The following is a 22,056-nucleotide window of genomic DNA, read 5'->3' on the forward strand; positions in this document are numbered from 1 at the left end:
TAAGAGGAAATGAAATTGGTGTAGCTGCATAAAAGTGACCTGATGATCTGAAAGACACAATGCAGTTAAAGATGTGTTTAAAACTGATGGTGCTGGAGTGCATTAGGTTAGTATGTGAGATTGGGTTTTATGGAAAGAGGAAAAAAAGAGAACTTTTTTCCTCTTTTCCATCAACCAAGTTAAGGTCAGCACAAAATGTACATAAAGAAATGGTGGAACGGGGAGTGCGCTGAAATAACAGAGGTGCAGATTTATCTAATAGGGCATTGATTACTGCTGTAGCATCAATTCCAAATAACAATTCAAAGTCAAGGAATTTAAGAAGGCTAAATCTGGAAAATATGAAGAACAATAAGGAGTATAAGCATTGCCACTTTATGATGCCCCATCTCAGCTAGGACATAATAGAACTGGCCAGTATCACCATTACCTATTTTGATTATTCTGACCTACAAACTCCTCCTGAAAAGAATGAGTACACCACTTTTGTAGGAGGAAGCTGGTGAAGACTCTGACACAATAGCATTGTTTTGACAGCAGGGTACATCAGCAGCCAATAAGTGCAATTTCTAGTACACTCATGTGATGAGGGGAGTATTTCAGGGCACTGACATTCCAAGAAACAATGTTATGATTAGTGCTCAAGATAAGAAGAGAATAACAGGAGATACAGTATGCACGCAGAGAAAGAAAGAAAAAACAGTTTTCAAAACATTTTGAACTTAGTACATGTTTATTCCAACACAGACTTGTCCCCAAATCCACTCTCCCTCTCTCTTTTTCTCCCCAAACAGCAAACACCCCATCAAAAAATGAAATCAGTAATAGGATGGCAGTGAATTGGCGGCCCTACCAAGTACCCAATCCGGCTAAGCATAAAATTAATACTTGGCCAAGAACTATGGGAAAACGAATCTTTTTTTGATAAAAGTAACAAAGTACAACACAAAGCAGAAAGATATGAGACCACACCCTAATGACTGAAGGTGATACTTTGGAAATCCAGGTGCCCCAATCTGTAGTGCCCCAGAAGCCATCACCTCATTTGTGCAAGGAAGACAGCCAATACCCCAAAATCAGTAGTAATATGCAAATTAGTTGCCATTTCAGAACAGATAAAATCAATGCTGATGAATATAATAAACAGAACTAAGAATGGCATGAAAAACATCATCCTAATGAACTACTGTACAAGCAGTACATAAACACTTATCTGCAATCAGAAACACAGTAACACACTAAGGCTTAGCACAAAAACGTGGAGAACAAAGTGGTGTATATCATTGTGGGATTGGGCCATTGGTGATGAATCTACCTAGCTGCGAGAACCTCCTCTGGAGAATCAATTATGGGGTGCGCTTGATAGATAGATAGATAGATAGATAGATAGATAGATAGATAGATAGATAGATAGATAGATAGATAGATAGATAGATAGATAGATAGATAGATAGAACTTCTTTCGCCTTCCTAAGTAAATGTCTTTGTTGTGCCACAGCAGGGATAAAGTCAAGAAAAAACAAGTCTTGACCCTTCATATTAAGCAATCTGAACGAAACAAGCTTCTTTCTGGATGTGATGTCAATCCATAAACATCTAAGTGGTGACAGGATGAGGCCAAGGTGAGCTAGTGCAGCCGGAGAATATCTTTTGTGCCATCAATATCTTGGGAGAAAAATCAGAAAGGTTTGAAAACCATTTTGGCCACATCCTAGATAGGAATGATTTGAAATTATCACTCTCCGCACCCTCTCTAAGTCCTATTTCAATTTAAGGACAGCAAGTTCAAGCCAGAAAACGTGCATTCCTAAGTCATAGCAAGAGACGCGAGACTGCAGAAAACAAACTTCCTTAGTAATTTTCGCATTTTCTTCCTTAATACCAGCAATAGCAATTCTAAGTTTGGTGATATTAGTTTTCATGATTGCGTTCAGGGTGTTTGTGTACTATCTCTGAAGGTTCTTCTTAGCTTCCCAGCAGGGACATCAATATCAGAACATTGAGTTTTCTAAGTTGAATTAAAGGCAGCTAAATAAGTTCTGTGTCCTGGAGAATACCTTATATTACCTTAGACTGTCAGGTAAGTAGGAAGTTCTGGTAGCTTTTTAGCAGTAAATGTGAGGAGTAGAATTTTAAGGAGGATTCTAGTAGAGGTAAAAGAGCCCAATGCTTAGGCAGCCATCTCCATGAAGTGTCACCCAGTGCAATTTTTTTTATTAATATACCAAGAACCACAACACTATCCAATGAGTAAGTTGTTGATAGGCTGGACTCCTGACCAATGAATGAGGTGGGGAGGTGGGTCTACAATTCAAATGCTTGGGTATGTTTGAGCAAATTCCATTTTCAAAAGAGTGTTTTCCTGAAGTAACTCATTTAACAATTGTGGGATATGGCCGGCTGTTCATCCCAGCCAATACCAACACGCCGCCAGATGGAGCCCTCCCGGCAACATGGAGGTGCCCCGAATTCCAGCAGGGCATCATGGACATTGGAGTTTTCCTTCACAGCCCTGCTGGATACCATGGGGGCCGCCAGAGGACGCTGCAGGGAGGCATAAGGATTTCTATTTGCACTATAACCCGGAAGTACATCCTAGTCACAGGGACAGAAGAAATGACGTACTTCCGGGATGAAGAAAAGGAGTTTTCACCTGACACAGGAGGTGTTAAGAATCACATGGACTGAGGGATCAGAAGCACTTCTGGGTGAAGGACTTTAAAAGGATAATGGGAAACACCAGCAGATTGAGCCGAGTTGGGAGGAAGTGTGACTGAGCTGCTGGGAGGTGTGGAGGATTATTGTGGTCCTCACAGGTGGCGCAGTGGTAGTGCTGCTGCTTTGCAGTAAGGAGACTGTGGAAGATTGTGGGTTCGCTTCCCGGTTCCTCCCTGTGTGGATAGCGCTTTGAGTACTGAGAAAAGTGCTATATAAATGTAATGAATTATTAATTATTGATTTATTGGTTATTGTATTGTTTATTGGAATAGTGGAGGTGGTGGTGCTTTGTGCACTGTATAATTATAATAAAGTCATTATTTGGACTTTTGTCTGGTGTCTGGCATCTGGTCCGAGGGTTCAAGGGAGCGATAGCGCCCCCTATCTGTCACACAATATTTAAACGTGGATAATGCAACATAAGCAACGTGATATTTTTTTCTGGGATGTTTTGATATTGTTTGCTGTTGTCCAGTGTTAGTCACCATGGGCCCCAGTTCTATCAAAAATTTTGTAATATCTGTTCTACATGAAAATATGGGATTAAAAACATTTCTTGTCCATTACTACAAACTACATGGAGTAAGAAACATACAGTATAAAAGAGTATAATTTTGAGGTGAAATATTCCTTTAAATGTTAATGGTAATTACAGAAACATTTGTAATTGTGTGAGCACAGCTGAAACCTGTTATTCTTTTCAATAAAGAAAGTAAATTGACATAGTAGACTTTCTATTGTCAAGACAGTATTTGACACCTTTGGCATGAAATCTACAGTTTCTTGGAAATCTTTTACATGGAATAACCTTCATTTTGCAAAACAACAAGAGATTCATGTGTTTCTTGAGAAAAATCTTTCATGTTAGCCATTTTTTAACTTTTAGAATGCCATAAGCTTGAAACCCAAGGAAAGACAACCAATGTAACAATATGCAAAAAACAGAGTTCTGAACAGAAAAACATCAATTGCAATAGGGAGAAAGGCGGCATGGGACAGGGGCATGTCCTACCAAGCTCTAGCAGAAAGAAGGGAAACCTACACTGGCTGCTGCCCATTTAAAATAGTGGTTAAGAAGCTCTGGCAGGAGATCAATCATATCCTCCAGATTGTCAAGTGACCAATCACAGTTGGCAGCCAAACAAGAATGTTCAGGAAAGCAGGAAAAGAAAACTTTCCTCTTTTTCTTCCACACAAGCAGCCTGGTCACAATATGAAACTAACATTATAAATGAAAACTGGTTCTTATTTGGCTTACCTACCATAATAAAAAGTTAGAGTTATTTTTTAGCAATTTACTTTGCTGATGTGGAAGGGTGTAAAATGGTAGCGGAATGAAGTGGTACAAATTCTGTTTAATACCTTTCCTAACTACAGTATCTGTGCATTTCACAGAATTCCCTTTTTTCAAGTAGCCAGTGAAATTGACAATGTGTAATTAAGCACGAGAGAGAGAGAGAAAAGGCTGCAATTAACATAAAACTTGTAAGCACTATGGTTTTATAATCAATCCCATTCCCTTCATGCTTTCAAATATTACAGCATTATTTCAGGGGGCTGAAATGTAAGAACCTAGTGGACAGCATTTCATGATAAAGAGTCACTGTCAGTTGCCAAATGTTTAATCAGTAAAGATGAGGGGCTTTGTGCAAAACAACTCATTACGTTTCTTGACAATTATCAGTTCCTATTGTTTATAGCCTTAAAGCATCTATGTAGGTGGGCTTATGTGTGTGCAGTTGTACAATACTCTGTGATGGACTACCGATATATCCAGGGATGGTCTCTGCCTGTGTTAAATGCATTCTGGATGGGCTCTGCGACCCACAATCCTGAAAAGGACAAAGCAGGTCTAGAAAATGGATTGATAGATGGAAGTCATCCACTGGATAATGAACTTTGAAATACTCTTCTGACCGAGGTATCTTACAGTTTTCTGGTGTCATGTTTGTTTTGTTTTTTAGCTGATGTCTTTATTCTTTAGCAGCTTTACACTATCATGGTACAGTACATTAATTTATATTTACATTATCTGGAGTACTGCTAAGGTCATATAGTTAATCAGTAGTCGGAACTGAGATAGCGGCCTTATGATTGAAATTCCAATGTCTTACTCACTACGCTGTTTGCTGGTGAAAACCTTTTTATAGCCAGTTAAGTCACTAAGATTATGTTCCTAGCATTCAACTGGGCCTGATATACAGCAGCAGCCTAATGAACAAATACGGCATCCTTGTGACACAACTTAACTGTGACATGCAGGTTTGGAATCTTGACAGTAATGACTCCACCAGCACACTACAGAGAGAAAGCATATACAAGCAAAATTCAAACATACTCTGCACTTCAGTAGTGCAACTAAAGCTAAGAGGAGCAGACCAACATGATAAGACAGGAATGTATAAAGGAAAACTAATGACAGAAAGGGAAGTCATTGTTTTCTTGGTATCAGCAGAAGGTGACATCACCTCAGGAGAAACAGCAGATAATGTCACGTTAGTATGGAAAAATAAACCCGGGTGCAGACTTAAGCTCCTTAAATGGTGGATGTGAGGCATAAGGAAGAGGCCCCCTGCAACAGCTAGAATCCTTTTCCTTTTCTATTGCAGTCTTCCTATTCAGTGGCCCACTTATATTCTGTGTTGTAAAATTTTAAATAAAATTGATCAACTAATGGCAACGGAAGGCCATTCAGTAAGTTCTATAATCCTGGTGGTGTTATAATCCACTTGTTGGTGTACAAAGATGAAGTAGATAAATAAAACTCTACACTAGGAGTTATATAAATTGAGGGTGAAGGATAACCCAGTCTTACCGTTAAACTGTAAGCTTGTCTCTTTTGAATGTTGTGCTCGACCAGTTCAATAAATTGCAAATTCTATCTCTCTGTTCAAAAATTGCTCTTTTCTTGGCTTCACTCCATTGCTTCTTGTGAGGCAACCATTTTAGAAACAAAGCAAAGCACAAAGGCATATCTGACCTTCAGGTTATTATTTACCTTCACAGGTCCCTTAACAGCTTATTCTGTTCCAGGCTTGACAGCTTTCACTAACTGTATACATTACAGTAATTGTGATTGTTCTCATTTAAAGGCTAAGTCTGGCATTTTTCACGCTGAATTTATTTCTTCACAAATATGCTATATATGCATTTGTAAAGTGAAATTGTCTTCTAAAGTTAATCACGTTCTATAAATTAAAAAAAAACATCTTGCACACTTTGGCGCTTTACAATAAAGGGTATGGGACACAGAGGAAAAGTTTAAAAACTTACCAAATTTATCAATTTTTCAAGCCAGGACAGTTGTCACATATTGATTCACGCCTTTAATGCTTCCGTGTTTGTGACATTTGGAAATAATCACTTTATCGCATATTGCTGGTACTATTTTTCTCATGGTAAGGATACAGTTTCAATTTGTTTGTGTGAATTCTCACATAAATAAGGAAGTAAATCAAAACAAAACTAACCATGTGGCAAGAACACTTTACTGCGATTTGGTCTGTCGGGAGGAAACCACACACCATGGGGGTGAACGGCTGTTGCTGAGCTATCATGCACAAGCTGGTCTCCTTTTAAAATGGCTGAATATCATAATATTGGTGTTTTTGTTCAAACATTACATGTATAAGCTATTTTATAATGTCTGTGTGTTATCTCAAGATGCAGATCAATACTTGACAACTGTTTTGGCTCGAAAAATGGATGTATTTGGTAAGTTTGTAACCTTTTGCTCTGTGCCCCATGGCCTACAATGTAAAGAGCCAGTGTAGATGAGATATTGTATTTAAATTTAGTGAAAGCGATTAACTTTACAACTCAATTTCATATGGCAAATGCATATACTGTATAACATGTTTGTGAAGAAATAACTTCAGCTTGAAAAATACCCTTTTAATCTACGTAGGTATCAGTCAGTCTACCTTTTCATCTTTTTTTTGCTATAATTTATATATAATATATATTTTGCATCCTCACAGGTGGCGCAGTGGTAGTGCTGCTGCTTTGCAGTAAGGAGATTGTGGGTTTGCTTCCTGGGTCCTCCTTGTGTGGAGAGCGGTTTGAGTATTGAGAAAAGTGCTATATAAATGTAAAGAATTATTATTATAAACCTTTTTTTGGAGTATTTCAAGGATTTCATCTTCACTTATCCCAAAATGGGCCCTCTATTCATTTTAATCTGCAAGGCCCTCAGGCAAGAAGTTCACAGACGTAATTGTCTGCAGGCTGTTCTCTCCCCAGTTCTCTCACTTTCAGTGCCCTGTTCGATTTGAACAGAAGACATCACAGGAGAAGATTTAGGGCTTAAATCTATGGCCTTTGCAAAGCAGTGTTACTGTATATTTTGCGACACTTCAGTTCTATTCTAAGCAGCTACTAACAGTCTTCATATTATACAACATCTTGTAATCTTCTTGACCATGGTATAATGCAATGAAAAACAGCAGTAACATATTTTAAGAGATAGTTCTAATAATCATGTATTACTGTTAATAGCATAGTGAATAAAATGTTTATAGGTTGTTAATGCAGTAGCCTGATTTATAATTAATATATGTAAAATAAAGTATGGTGGAATATTTGCTTAAGTTTTTTAAATGTTATGGTCTTTTGTAACTTATGTCATCTGACAGTGAAAGACTCAAAGCAGACCTCTCAGAAGGCTAACATACTGCATCTATAGGCCAAATAACGGTGTGGTTTCCTTAAGCTACACATATTAAAAGATGGCTATTAGTCTATGGCTATTTTCACTGTTGCAGACTGTCAGCCTGCATACTACTGTGTTAATGGAATGCAAAAAATGTGCTATTATCTAATCCTGGGATACAATTAACAATGTACTTTTGCATGCCAATGCGAAGTGTTATTGGCAGAATTTGTGAGATTACAGATGGCATACTAATAAATAACTTCAAGGCTCGTTTCACAAGAGGAGTGGATAATGTCTTGAGTGCTACCACAGAGATTATTATTCCATTAGCAAATGCTAATAATACACATATTGCAAGGGCATTTCAAAATAAAATTCAGTTTTGTTAGGTGGCGTAAAAATATTTTTAAGGTGGCAACTTTGGATCTGGCCAATTTAACATGGACAGCAATTCAGTTTAAAATAGGTAGCTACTGTTCTGAGTTTAAACCACAGCCTATTGATAATTTGCATGTTTTTTCTGTGCCCACATGGATTTTTCTCCATTAAAATTTTTATTCTTAATAGATTACAGTCTTTTATGTTTGGTTATTTTATGACTACAGAAATGTTTCCAAGACTGGCCCTTGCAACCTTAAACTGAATTAAGCAGATTTGAAACATAAAAAGATCCATTTGGCTGCGGTGGGCCAGCGCCCTGCCTGGGGTTTGTTTCCTGCCTTGCGCCCTGTGTTGGCTGGGATTGGCTGACGTGACCCTGTAGTTAGGATATAGCGGTTGGATCATGGATGGATGGAAAGATCCATTTAATTGTTTGATTCTATATAGTCACTACTTTATATTTCATGATTTTGAATTATTGCTTGCTATATGGCTAGTCTTTGGTAGAGTTTTCAAAAAGAGGGCATAGAAATATAAATAGGATTTTATCTATATGGAGTTGTAAGTACTATATGAGATGGAGGAGCAACCTGCCCAGGAGATGGGAAGGTTCCTTGCCCAGACAGGAGGTCTCAGGTGGATGGACAGGCAACCCAACCGAGAGAGAGAAAGGTTCCTCACCCAAACAGGAGGCATTAGGTGTGTGGATGGACGGCCAAGAGAGAAGATGTTTCCTTGCCTGGATGGGAAGCCCCAGGCAAATGGACAAACATCCCAACTGGATGAAGAGTACTTACAATACCTTCCCTGGGCAGGATAAAAGGGAAAGACAGTGAAAGAAGGTCTCTAGGGGTTGTTTATTCCCCCAGGATGCTAGATGGCAGCAGTCCTGGATATCGATGCACATTCAGGCACCAGTAGGGAATTGTAGTCTGGTAGTGCAGTCCTGCTGGGGTGCGAGGGCACTCAAGCGGGCATTGCAGGGAATTACATTCCTGACTATTTGGGACTTCTGAACTACCCAGAAGTGCTTCCAACAGGCAAAGCCCTGGCAACTGGGTCCTCAATAAAAGTGACCATACTGCCTTGTCCAGGCAAGTCGGCTCTGGGAGCAGAGACGGGCAACACTCGATTAGAGGAGTGTGGTGGAGAGAGAGTGAGAGAGAAAGAAAAGGAAGAAGAAGAGAAACACAGCTCTTAACTGTTTGTACAAAGTATTTTGTGTGTTCGTGTCTCTCGAATCTCTCATCTCTCGATGTTAGACCAGGGGTGTATGGGGTTGGATGACCGGGCAAGGAAATTTACTTAGTAATTTCCCTAATAGGGGATTATTTACTGCTTTGGCGTCAATTCTGACTAACAGCTTATAGGAAGAGAAGGAGGAGGAGGAGGTTGGGAGCATGCACTGATACAGCACGATGAACCACCTCAGGATCCCAAATTAGGACTCAAGCACAGCCATGGTGTAAGTGACACCTCACAGCTCATAGTCATGGAATTTAAGTCAACTAGCTGGATCTGGAAAATACAAAGAACAGTAAGGAGTATAAGCATAGACAGTTACAATCACCAGTTTATGGCTCCCCATCTCAGCTAGGACATAACACAACTAGTCAATATCATCATTACATATTTTGACCTGCTACTGTACACCTTTTGAGATCCTCCAATCTGAAGCATAACCTTTGAGGGTTTATATGATGTTTGTTAAGAATTATTCAGTAGGTAAAACTTAAAAGAAACACACATGAAATGAAAAAAGTAAACTAGATTTGGAATGATGGGCTGCAGTGAGAAGAACTTGGACAAAACAACAGTTTTGTAAAAACCACCCAGACAGACACCTAAGCAGAGGACATGTCCAGGGAAACCCAGGTGGTATGGTGAACCCAGTCTTTGCAGTCAAATAACAAAGAACAAAACTAAACAATTCCTGGCAAGAAGCGTTGTATATAGCTGGCTCACAGAAACATTTGTTTTCTATGTGTACTGTCTTCAGTGTGATATTTGCTATATTGTTTGTGTGATTCCCTGTGATTTCCTTCCATAGGTCAATTGGAGTCTTTAATTCAGTTAACTCAAGACTAGTCAGTGACCCTAACGAGTCCTGGTCAGAATAAGTGCATATACCCCATTTCTTATTGTGTTTCATTCTGTACAGAGTATCTGAAGCCTATCCAGACAGTATCAGGCACAAGGTCAGAATTAGTTCCAGACTTGAACACCTTATCAAGTGAAGAAGTTACTAAAGTAGGTTTTGTTTATTTGTTATGCAAAAGTTCGTAAATTTTAGTCACTTATCTATTTTTGTAACAGAACACAATATGCAATGGGTAAGTGGTTTCCAGTGTGGGCTTTCATTGTAGGTGGAGAGCATTTCCTTAATTCTGTCATTGTAAATATGTCTGCTTTTTTGTAATGGGGTGGCAGAGCAGAATGAAATCCATGGAGCAGTCTGCCTTGGAGGACTCCTCCCAAGTCTGTGGTATCTTCAATGACATGTTATTGGTGAAATCGAGTAAACAGAGTCATTAGAGGGATAACATTCTAACAAACACATTATGTTCCTGGGCATAATAAAAAAAAACTTTTTAGTTTATGAGTCACTCTCCAAAGATGTTAAAACAACATTTAGATGTAATACTCAATTAGAAAGGACTTAGCCATAATGACAAAGACACGTGGAGCTGCAGGTCCCATTAGTCTAGGTGCCTCGCTCACTAGAATAATTTAATGTGGTGTCTTCTTCTGTTGGTTTGGTTTTCTAGTAAAAGGCAGACTGTGTTACTAGGTGAGAGTGTTTTTGTTTTTAGAGTCTGCATGTCATTTGTGCTTTAATTACTGACTCCATACGCTCTGTGTTTAAAAGGCATTTTTTCTATATGTTCTTTTATTATAAGTAAAATCCATCCATCCATACAGTATATCTACTAATTTATCATCTTATTCCATTTCAGGACAAAGGGGGTTAGAATCTACCCGAATAGCATTCGCTACAAGACAGTAACACACCTTAACAGGCCACAGCCTACAGCATAAAACAATTAATTTTTCCTTTTCACGCAGAAAGAATCAATTTGGAAATACAGATTTTGGAAATTTTTTAGTACTCATCCATCATCCATTTACTGAACATGTTTAATCTAACTGCATGGTCGCAGGGAACTATAGATTATACCAGCAGCATTAAGCAGGGACTCTCTGAAGCCACACTCCCTCAGACACACACACACCAAGTACTAACTGAGATTTCGTTCAACTTAACTTGTATGTCTTTGGTATGTGGAAGAAATCCCAGTGTTTGGAGAAAATAAGGGGAGGTGTCCATTACATACCATGCCTTGTTGGTTGATTCTCAGTGCTCCTGGGATGGGTTTTATCTTCCCAAAACCCAGTACTGAATTAAGTGGATCCAAAATATGAATCATTGGATTTTTTTTAAGTGAAGCAATTTACATGACATCCTTCACATAAGCATCAGTCTATACTATATTATAATTGATTTCCTGGTTTCTGTACAAATTTCTATCCACCAAAGTTCAAAATGAGATAACCATTGTTTGTTAGTCGTAGTACAGAAATAGAAGTATCACAATATTTTTAACCAGCCTCCATTCTGTTTCTTTTCTTGGTACCTAGATGTGGCACTTTGTGCCGATACTATACTGCCGGGCCACCCTCCTACATATGGAAAAGTCATCTCAGGTAAAACAGCATTGGGATCATTGAATGGAAAGATAATCTTTCCATTCATCAGAGTGGATGGCCAACACACACTCCACTATAGAAAATACAAGAGCAGGCAGGTGGCAAGTTGGCCAAGGTCTCCAGGATGTTGAATTTGTTTTTGACTTTCTCTTTTACAATTTTAATCTTCACCATTGTCAACTGGCCATAGTTCACCAATTACTTAATAGTAAGATATTTTTGGTTTTCATTAATGCATAATTAGTTTCTACCTTGTTCTCTGTGTGGTTTAATAAATCTGTATTTAAATGTATATCAGTTTTGTATTTAGTAATTAGTTTAATGTATTCTTGTACTGAGAACAGCGCTATATAAATGTAATGAATTATTATTATTATTATTATTATTATTTTAACTGATTACATCTTGCCTGAAGAAGGGGTCTGAGTTGCCTCGAAAGCTTGCATATTGTAATCTTTCTAGTTAGCCAATAAAAGGTGTCATTTTGCTTGGCTTTTCCCCATTATTTTAACTGAGAATTGTTCACAGCACTCTGCATCTGCACTTAGTGAAGTGCACATACAAAAAATAAGTTGTATTGTATTGTTTAGTATTTCACTGAAGTGTTTAAAGAAATACTTTTATAAGTTACTTACCCCTTGTAATTTGTAGTGATGGTTGAAAAAAAAGTTTAATCACTTTAATCGTTTTTATGTAGAACACTAAAGTTTCTGATAAAATGTCTATGGTGACTAATGTTTGACTTCAGAAAATATCGAAAAATCCATGAAAAATATCTCACTTTATTCGAGTCACATAATTCACATGTTAGACCATCTAGTTATATGCTCACAACATCCAAAACGTGTATTTTTGCTAAAATACTGTTAAATAGAGCACTTGGTGTTTATTAAACTTTCCAAAACAAGAACATGTTCAACAAAGTGCAGTGCAAAGACATAATGTCCATTAAATAGATGTCTATAAAATGAGAGTGTCCCTTGAGGCGGTTAAAATCTGATAATAAGCCGCAAAATGGCTCTTTTCAACAAGGTTAAAAACTCCTACGGGCATTCATTTAAAAACCTTTGAGTCATGTTGCCCCTTCTTAAACTAAACGTGTCCTTGGCTTACCCCATCCAGGTCTTGTAGCCCAAGGAGATGTCAACACCAACAGACATAGACCACCCTCATTTGGCTCATGTCCTCATCTGTCCTTTTACGAGTCTTGGTCCTGCTTCCGTCGTTCCTTTCCGAAACTGAGACACCCTCTGAGCCCTTCCAGTCCCCGATCCTCACTGCAGCCATGAGGCGCCCACTCTGAACCTTGCTCCGATACTAAACCTGTAAAATTCTGGCTCCACCCAGCGAGAACACGCTATACTACCATTGCTGCCAAATCCTGGCTCTACCCAGCAAGAACACTCCCTAAGCTCTATGGCTGCTCCTGCTACCTGGTCGCTCAGCAGGAACAACCCTTTGCAAACCCATCTGCCTGCTTCTCTTCATGCACTGCCTCTCTCATTCTCTGCCCATCTTTACTTTCTTTCCTCTTCCTTTTTTTTAACCTCCATTATTCTTTCTGTCTCCTTTCTCCTCTCCTAACACTTGCTGTTCCCTTTATAAAGTGGGGTGAGGTACAGCTATGACAATCACAGCACCAGAACTAATGAGGGACATGGACAATCCTGCAAGTGTGCACAAAGGGCAGGGCTGTCTGCTCCCACATCTCACGCTGAAGCCGCTCAGACCAAACTACCACGACCCACCCGAAGATGCAAGAGTTGCTGTTATTTATTTATTTAAAACTTATCAACCAGCTGTGGACCTCACTATACCATGCCACCATCTTAAATAGTGGTGACCTGATGATGTCACACTGTACTATGTAACTTCTAAACACGACATAGTAATAACAGTGTGCTGATGTCAACAACAGCATGACCACAGCTAAGTCAGAAAAACACAATAGAATAGAAAATGGTGGTGCAAAAACAAAATGATATATTTAAAATTATTACGTAACTTTTAAATGAAAAGAAAATTACAAAATTTGTGCCAAAATATATTCTGCATGTCTTAAAACCCCAAAAATCATAACACAGGTAGGCTCTGTTCCATATTCCAGTATAGAAAATTTGCTTGTTTGAGCATAAAATACCTCCTTTTTGTTTATCTAGTAATTATTGTAAAGTATGTCTTTGCTGTTATTACTTGCATTCATTCAACATCTTCCTATAATTAAACCTACTACATAGACAGGTGTTAAATACATTCTTTGTATTCATTTCCAAAAACATAATTGTTGAAAAATTTATGTTTTATGGAGAAAAGATCCACATAGAATAATAATACTTGGGAAATTAAATGGAAAGACTTACTACAGCAAGGAGTAAATTTCACTCCTTTAGAGTTTGGAGAATGCAGAAAATATACATTGTTGGCACCGTGAAATGGTCAAATTATGATCCTGAGGCCCCTAGATTGAAAATGCCTAACAGACACACAGCATTAATGGAACAGGTCCCAGCTGGAATTTTGTATTTTGCTGGTATTCTGTGAACAAGACCCCAATTGTTTACAGACCACACACCCACACAGCAACAATTTCAAAACTCTAATCTTTCTAAGAGCATGTCTTTGTGTTGTGTGAGAACACTATAGCACCTGGAGGAAACTTACATGAACCCAGGGAGTGATCTTAAGCTAAATGAACTCCATCAATTAACTGAAACAGCTGCATGAAAAACGGATGAATAAAAGACTCTTACACAACAATAAACCTGATCTTACTTGGCTATTTAAAAATCATACTGTTAATAAAAAAATAAGTAATTCTGCAGGGAAGAAAAAAGTAGATTTAAAGCTCATGGGTCACAAAGTTTGAAATAATCCAAGCGAATTTTTTGCTAGTTGGTTTTTGACATGGTAATATGTCACGCTGTTTTAACAGGTTCCTTTATTCATCGTGCCAGAGGCAGTCTGTTAGTTTGCAGTTCCTGGGGATGAACCTCAGCAACCTTTACATTTTTCCTACAGAGGTTTGAAACCAAATGGCTGTCTTATTAAGTTAAATCAACAGGTATTTAATATCTACTGCTCACCTCCCATGATGGTGTGGCATCGCTGGAAGTGTGCTAACACAAAAAACAATGCAAGTGTAGTAGTTGAGGTTCTGATTCACCTCTTGAACCCTCAGGTACCACTCCAAACACCAGGTGAAAGTCCAAGACTTCTTTATTTTCTTATAATGCAGTGCACCAAGCACCCTCCACTCTACACTACTCATATAAATACAACTATTCTCTCAATACTCACTCCTCCTCTCCTAGACACTTAGCCACCCTACCTCCCAGCTCAGCTCAATGTCTGGGCTTTCCCAGAGTCCTTTATACCCCCTGACCCAGAGGTGTTTCTGTTCCATTACCCACAAGTCCTTATTCCTTTCGGGTCAGGGTAAACAGTCCTTATCTTCAACCCGGGAGCACGTCGTTACTTCCTGTCATGGGATTATGACGCACTTCCGGGTTATAGGGCATATATGAGTCCATGAGCCTCCCTACAGCGACTCCCGGTGGTCCCCAAGGTATCCAGCAGGGCTGTGCATATAAACTACATAGTCCATGAGGCCCTGCTGGAATTCGGGGCCCGTCCATGCTGTCGGGAGAGCTCCTCCTGGCGGCCTGGGGGTGAGGGCCGGAAACTCCCGCCGGCCATCCATCACAACTGGGGAAGTACTCCTGGGTTTGCCTGTAAATGAGGCTTTCCATCCTCAAACAGGGAGTCTGGGTGAGGGAAAGTGAGAGTGAGAACCTCTTCTGAGTTTTTATTGACAGCCATGAAGGAAGACATAGATCTAGTACTATACCAATGAGGTTATGGGGGCCCATCACTGAAGCAAGCCTAAAACATGAGGAAGGCAGGCTTTATAGTTTAAGTTAATTAAGTCACTTGTAAAGGCACGTTTATGTGTGTTCTAGCTCAAGAGGGCATGCTCTTCCTCCTGTTATTTAATTTAAAATGTCATGTCATTTTCTAACCCACTTAACTCAGACCAGTTTTTTGGGTTGGGGGGCTGAAGCCTATCCCAGCTTTTTCTTTATTTTTTTTCTTCATTTTTCTTTCTTCCCTACAGAACAACTGGACAGGAGTGACCTCGGAACCAGTATGCTGCTGTGGGTTTCACTGGGTCCCCGATTTCTTTCATGATCCGTTTCCACTCCTGTCAGTCGAGTTCAATGTTTTTAGCTTCACTGATGTTGATTTGGCAATTTTTGAGGTCAGCTTTGATTTGTTCGATCCAGGACTTTTTCGGTGCTGCCTTCTTCTGTGATGGTCATTCCCACCATAGCCATCCTGCATACAGTACATGTCTGAACCATCACAGCCTGCATTGCTGAGTTTCTTCTTCAATCGTGGGTTACTGATCATACTGAATTTAAACAGTGCCATTTTGGATGCGGTCATTGAGCGAGACACTCAGAATTTGACACAATCACTACATCTGCAAAACTTCAAGTTTATTGAGGTCAGATTGAAGCATCATTGAAATCTCTAATCCACAGAGCAAAACAGACATGATCAATGTTATGAAGAGGTGGACTTTGGTCTTGATGCATATGTTTTTCTTTCACCACTAATTGTGGGATGCAATTCCGTGGTGGCTTGGCCAATCCCGCGGATGTTTTCAGTGGTGCGTGCCACTTTTCGATTCCAGACCTCAGATCCGAGATATTTGAATTCCTTAACCTGTTTGACCTGAACGCCATTCAGAACAAACCCTGTACAGGGTGACAAACCATCACAATACGAACACACATACAAGCAAACACACACATACCCACACACACCACTAAGCCAATTTAGCATCACCAATTCACCTAACCTGCATGTCTTTGGACAGTCGGAGGAAGCCCATGCAGACACAGGGAGAATATGCAAAAACCACGCAGGGAGGACCTGGGGTGCAAGGCCAGGTTGTGGTGGTGTGGGTCCTGCTCCAATGCTCCTTCTTCCCTTCTGGGAGCCTCTTGATCCCAATACCATCAATAACGTAACCGGATGAACTGGCAGATGGGGACAAAACACACTTGGAGCAAGGGGATGGTGTAAAAGTGTTCAGTGCTTTTAATAAATCAAACAAAAACAAAGTGTCCAAATAAATAGTGCATTCCATTAAAACATTTTCAATATATAAATAATCCATAAAAACATGTGAAATGGGTGGAGGTTTAGGTTAAAACTGCCAATAAATATTCCCATTAAAACAAGGTTAAAATCAACAGGCTGGAAGCAGTCCCTTTTTAAAAACCCGGTGCCTTCTTTTAGATAGATAGATAGATAGATAGATAGATAGATAGATAGATAGATAGATAGATAGATAGATAGATAGATAGATAGATAGATAGATACTTTATTAATCCCAAGGATGAAATTCACATACTCTAGCAGCAGCATACTGATACAAAAAACAATATTAAATTAAAGAGTAATAAAAATGCAGGTAAAAACAAACAATAACTTTGAATAGTGTTAACATTTACCCCCCCGGGTGGAATTGAAGAGTCGCATAGTTTGGGGAAGGAACAATTTTAACTGGTGGCTCTTCTGATTTCCCCATACAGGCCTTGCAACAGGGGAGTCGACCTATCCGCAGGTGCAGCTGACCTTCCACTGGTCTGGCAGCCTTCCATCCTTTGAATATGTGCAGCTGCCTTGCCAGACCGAGACTCGGGTATCCAGAGACCAGGGCACTCACTCTGGGGCCCTCCCTCCCAAGCCTCCTCAACTCCCACTGCCTTCCGCAATGCGGCGAGGGTGTTTCCGCACTCGCACATCCCCTTACTCTGATTTGTCCTCATTGCACAGATCATTCGGTTATGTTATTGATGGTGTTGGGTTCGAGAGGCTCCCATATGGGAAGAGGGTGCATTGGAGCAGGACCCGCACTGTCACACAGGTCTCTTAGGCAGCTGTGCCACCTTAATTTAAAATGGTTTAGATATATATAAATTTGCCGGGCTAATACAGTGGAGCATTTTAAAAAAACTGCTAAAACCCCATTATTTTAATATGGCTTTCTTATAGCTTCATTTTAGTGTAAACCTGATATTCTGTATATGCATTTAGTTATCATTTTTATCATGTTTCTGCAATCCGTACTAACCCCTACTTTCTCTGCTGTTCTTTTTCCAGTTTTCTGTGGTGGCAATCTGCGCCACCACCATCTGATCAAAGCACCGTGCAGTCCCTACATTGATGGATTGAAGGCCAGAGGTCCACATGACCATCATCATCTAATTCTTCCACATGAAGCCTGAAAACCATGAGGACTGATTGAGATCATTTATGTTAGGTAGAATGCCCAGTGGGGGCTGGATGGTCTCATGGCCTTGGAACCCCTGCAGATTTTTCCAGCCCTTTGGAGGTTTTTTTTTGTTTGTTTCTTTTTTCTGTCCTCCCTGGCCATCGGACCTTACTTTATTCTTTGTTACTTAGTATTGCCTAATCTTAGTTTTATAATTTTCTTTTTTCTTTCTTCATCTTGTAAAGCACTATTGAGCTACATAATTTGTATGAAAATGTGCTATATAAATAAGTGTTGTTGATACGTAATAATGCTTCTTGCATATGATGGTATTTAACTTTTTTTTCAGAATTTCAGTCTGAGGTGCTGTTTACCTAGTAAGCAGGCTCAAGTCAGAACTGGCCCTGTAAAATCTTTATATTGAAAAGTTTCCAATTTCACAAGTTTCATGTCCTATATTTTACTTTTTTGTTTAAATGAGGCGTGTCTTGATGATAAAAAATATGGATGGAAAAACTAACTGTTAGCAATAATGTCATAATTCCTTATTGTTCCACAATAAATTGCTTTTAGAACTATCAAACTATAATGCCAGAATAAAAATATGTTTTTGTTTTGTTATAATACTTATTGGAAATAATAGGTAAAGGTTATTCTCATGCTGAATAAAATCCATATTACTAACCGAGAATGCTAAACCGGATGGACGCAGGGACATCCGGCCATGGTCCGTAGCCGCAAAAAGACGTACTGCGCAGGCGCACCAAGAAATGAGGCGCCGCGAGAGGCGGACAAGACCACAGAAAAAAGGAGTGAGCACAGAAAAAAGGAGTCAAACGCAGGCGACGCACACAGCGCCGCACGAGCAAAACACCCCCCCCCCCCCCCCCCCCACACACACACACACACAAGCAACGAACGGGACACACACAAAGAGGACGATTCAACAAGCCCCTGGCACACAAAAAAAAGAGCCCGCAAACCCCCCCCCCCCTCACACACACACACACAAGCAACGGACGGGACACACACAAAGAGGAGGATTTAATCCCATTGCACACGAAACGGGACGCACACAAAGAGGAGGATTCAACAAGCCACAAGCACACAAAAAAAAGAAGCCGCGAGCACCACACAAAGCCCATTGGACACGAAACGGGACAGACTACGGACATAGCACACGAAACGTACACAAAAACGACGATTCAGACCCACGACCACAGTAACATAAATAACAAATGACACACAAAGCCCCATTTCTAAATGAACCGTCCGTATTAAACATACGTCATCTCAACACGTTCACAATATGCAGCATAGGTAGATCTCATTACAATGAGGCACTATTAACCGTTCAACCGCAGAAAAGGCTCCATATTAACAGTGAGTGCGATCCTCCTTATTACTTATCCATATTTCTCACGCTCAAGAACAAACAAGTCATGAATTCACGATCACAGGTACAAAACGATACCGCTCGGATAACGAGACCAAACACAATTCACACTATGCAGCATAGGTGGATCTCATTACAATAAGGCACTATTAACCGTTCAACCGCAGAAAAGGCTCCATATTAACAGTGAGTGCAATACTCCTTATTACTTATCCATATTTCTAGAAGAAAAAATGTCTCGGCTCCAAAAACGCAAAGCTCAACTAAAGCTTCTAACTAACGATGTACCTGAAAGTAAAAACTTTATGAACTGCATTAGATCCTACAATAGTTCATTTGCTTTTGCATCTACCGGAGTAAATATCAGGCCACCAAAAGGCAATGGCCCATACTGCTTTCGCATATGTGCACAAATACTGCATCGCATTGTAACAGTGCACCCTGAAACAAATCAACAACGCAAATATGCACAAATCTAAATCCTAGATCCACATGACACAATCTATCAATCAAAGTGCTGCATCGCAACAGGCACGGATTCAAAACGAAACACCTCCCGTCTCAGACATACGTTAACGGCAAGGAAGGCTACAACGGGCGTCTCACACAGCACAGGCAAATCGATTACAGCTCCAAAACAACACGTCCCAAATACTACACATGCAACAACGCGCCTCTCAAACGGCACAGGCAAAACATACACCAGGAAAATTCATTCGGATTAATGAATGTCATTTGCAATCATTGTCATTCAGTTCACTTCCCTGAAGAAACAACTGGCAATACAAGTAATACATTTACACGTTGTTGTCAAAAGGGTCAAATTAGACTGCCTCCTTTACATTCATATCCTGAATATCTACAGAAGCTTCTAACTAACGATGTACCTGAAAGTGAAATCTTTATCAACTGCATTAGATCCTACAAATCGGTATCCACTATGAACATTAACGGTGGCACTGCACGTGACATCCGTCTTGCAAAAATGTTAATTATTGATGAATGTACAATGGCATCCAGTCACTTACTCAACACCATTCATAAACTTCTACAAACGTTTATGAATAATAATATTCGCTTTGGAGGAAAGGTACTTTTATTAGGAGGAGATTTTAGACAGTGCTTAGCTATTCTTCCACATGCCATACGCTCAGCTATTGTTCAGTGCACCTTAAAATACGCAGACAATTGGCATTGCTTTCAAAAGATACAGTAAGTAAAAAAGATACGATGTCCAGAACCAGATCATAACAATTGCTTATTACAACTGGGAGATGGTACACTCACCAATACAGATGGACTTCACCCACATATTATTACAATTCCTCAAGCCTTTATCCGCGACGACTTAGTTACAGACAGATTTGGAAAAGCAATCTCATTAGACCAAATGCCCCTTTTAACACAACGCACTATATTATGTCCAAAAAATATTAATGTGGAAAACATAAATACCCAAGTCATTGCATTATTTCCTGGAGAGACACAACTCTTTCTAAGCTCTGACAAACTTGACTCTGATCACAACAATAACCATCTTCATTGACATTACAAGTTCTGACCTGGAATTACCTTTTACACTTAAACGGCATGTACAAAGAAATTTTCCAATAAACCTTTACACTGTGCCACACACTTTATTGTTTGCTTTCTATTTGCATCATCTACACCTTCACACTATTCTATATCTCATTCATACATCACGCTCTTTGTCATTCCCAACACCAGGGGTTGGCGAGCGAAGCGAGCAGGGGGCAGAGCCCCCTAGTATATCAAGATTTAGAGATGCAGTGTTTTGGCTACATGGCCTTCTTCAAGTATGTAACTCTGAACTGTTGTGGCTTGCAAGTTCTGTTTTCAGTGTGGGAATAATTTATTTATAATCTGTTTTTTCCTTTTGCAGATGCACACTGACACAGCCCTTCACTAACTAATTTCAATAAGATATCAAGCACTAGTGATGAGCAAAACGCTTCAGACAAAAGTGAATTTGCAGTGTAACTAAAGGCATTTTCACACTTAGTTCACTTAATGTTTTTTTTCTTTTTAACTCTGGTGTGATTTCTTTGAAAGTCTGGTTCATTTAGGTAGATGTGAACACACCAATCACATTCTGGTGTGGACCAAAATAACCATACTGATACCCTTTGGAGAGGTACCAAGTGAACCCTGGAATGGTTCACATTAAATATGAATGTGACCCAATACAGACCTGATCTAACTACATGAAATGCTGTGCATTATGGGTGAACGTTTGTGTGCTGTGGTAGCCATGCTAAGTGTCTGCTATGTGTAATTAGTTAATTTCATTCATAGCATGGTAAGTTGAGGTTTAACATGAAGCAATGAAAACAATAAAAAGGTAAAATAAATATACACATAGGTACAAATGTGTTATTTATGCATTAAACAAGTCGGACAATTACTGTTTGATCAGAGCAAGCCTAGCACCTGATCAGGCACCTGATCCATGCCCCTCGTGACAATCATAAGGCAGTTGAGAAAGAAAAAAAAGAGTGTTAATTCACTTACAATCAGGTTGCTCAAACCACATAGAGAGGTGGCTTGTCAGACTGACGATAAAACCTGATGCCGGCAGGTGGGCCGTCCTTTTAATATGATCGCTTTTTGGGAGGTGATATGGATACGCTAACTTTGTCATATTTAGTAAATGTTAATCATACATTCCAAAATGAACATTATTCAGAAACTAGCTGTGTAAGCTCGTGCTGTAAAAAGCCCAGGCTACTAGAAACCATGGATTCTGGCACTTCAATCAATCAATCGCATTGGTTGTGCATTAGCAGCTAAGCGAGTTTCTCTTTTGTCGGCAGTTTCACTTTATAGTTAGAATTGCTTTCTTTCAGCGTCATGCTGTAGCCTCGCACTTCTGGGATGGACAGACAGACTCAA

Source organism: Erpetoichthys calabaricus, chromosome 7 (genome assembly GCF_900747795.2).
Source record: "Erpetoichthys calabaricus chromosome 7, fErpCal1.3, whole genome shotgun sequence".
NCBI classification, from domain to species: Eukaryota; Metazoa; Chordata; class Cladistia; order Polypteriformes; family Polypteridae; genus Erpetoichthys; species Erpetoichthys calabaricus.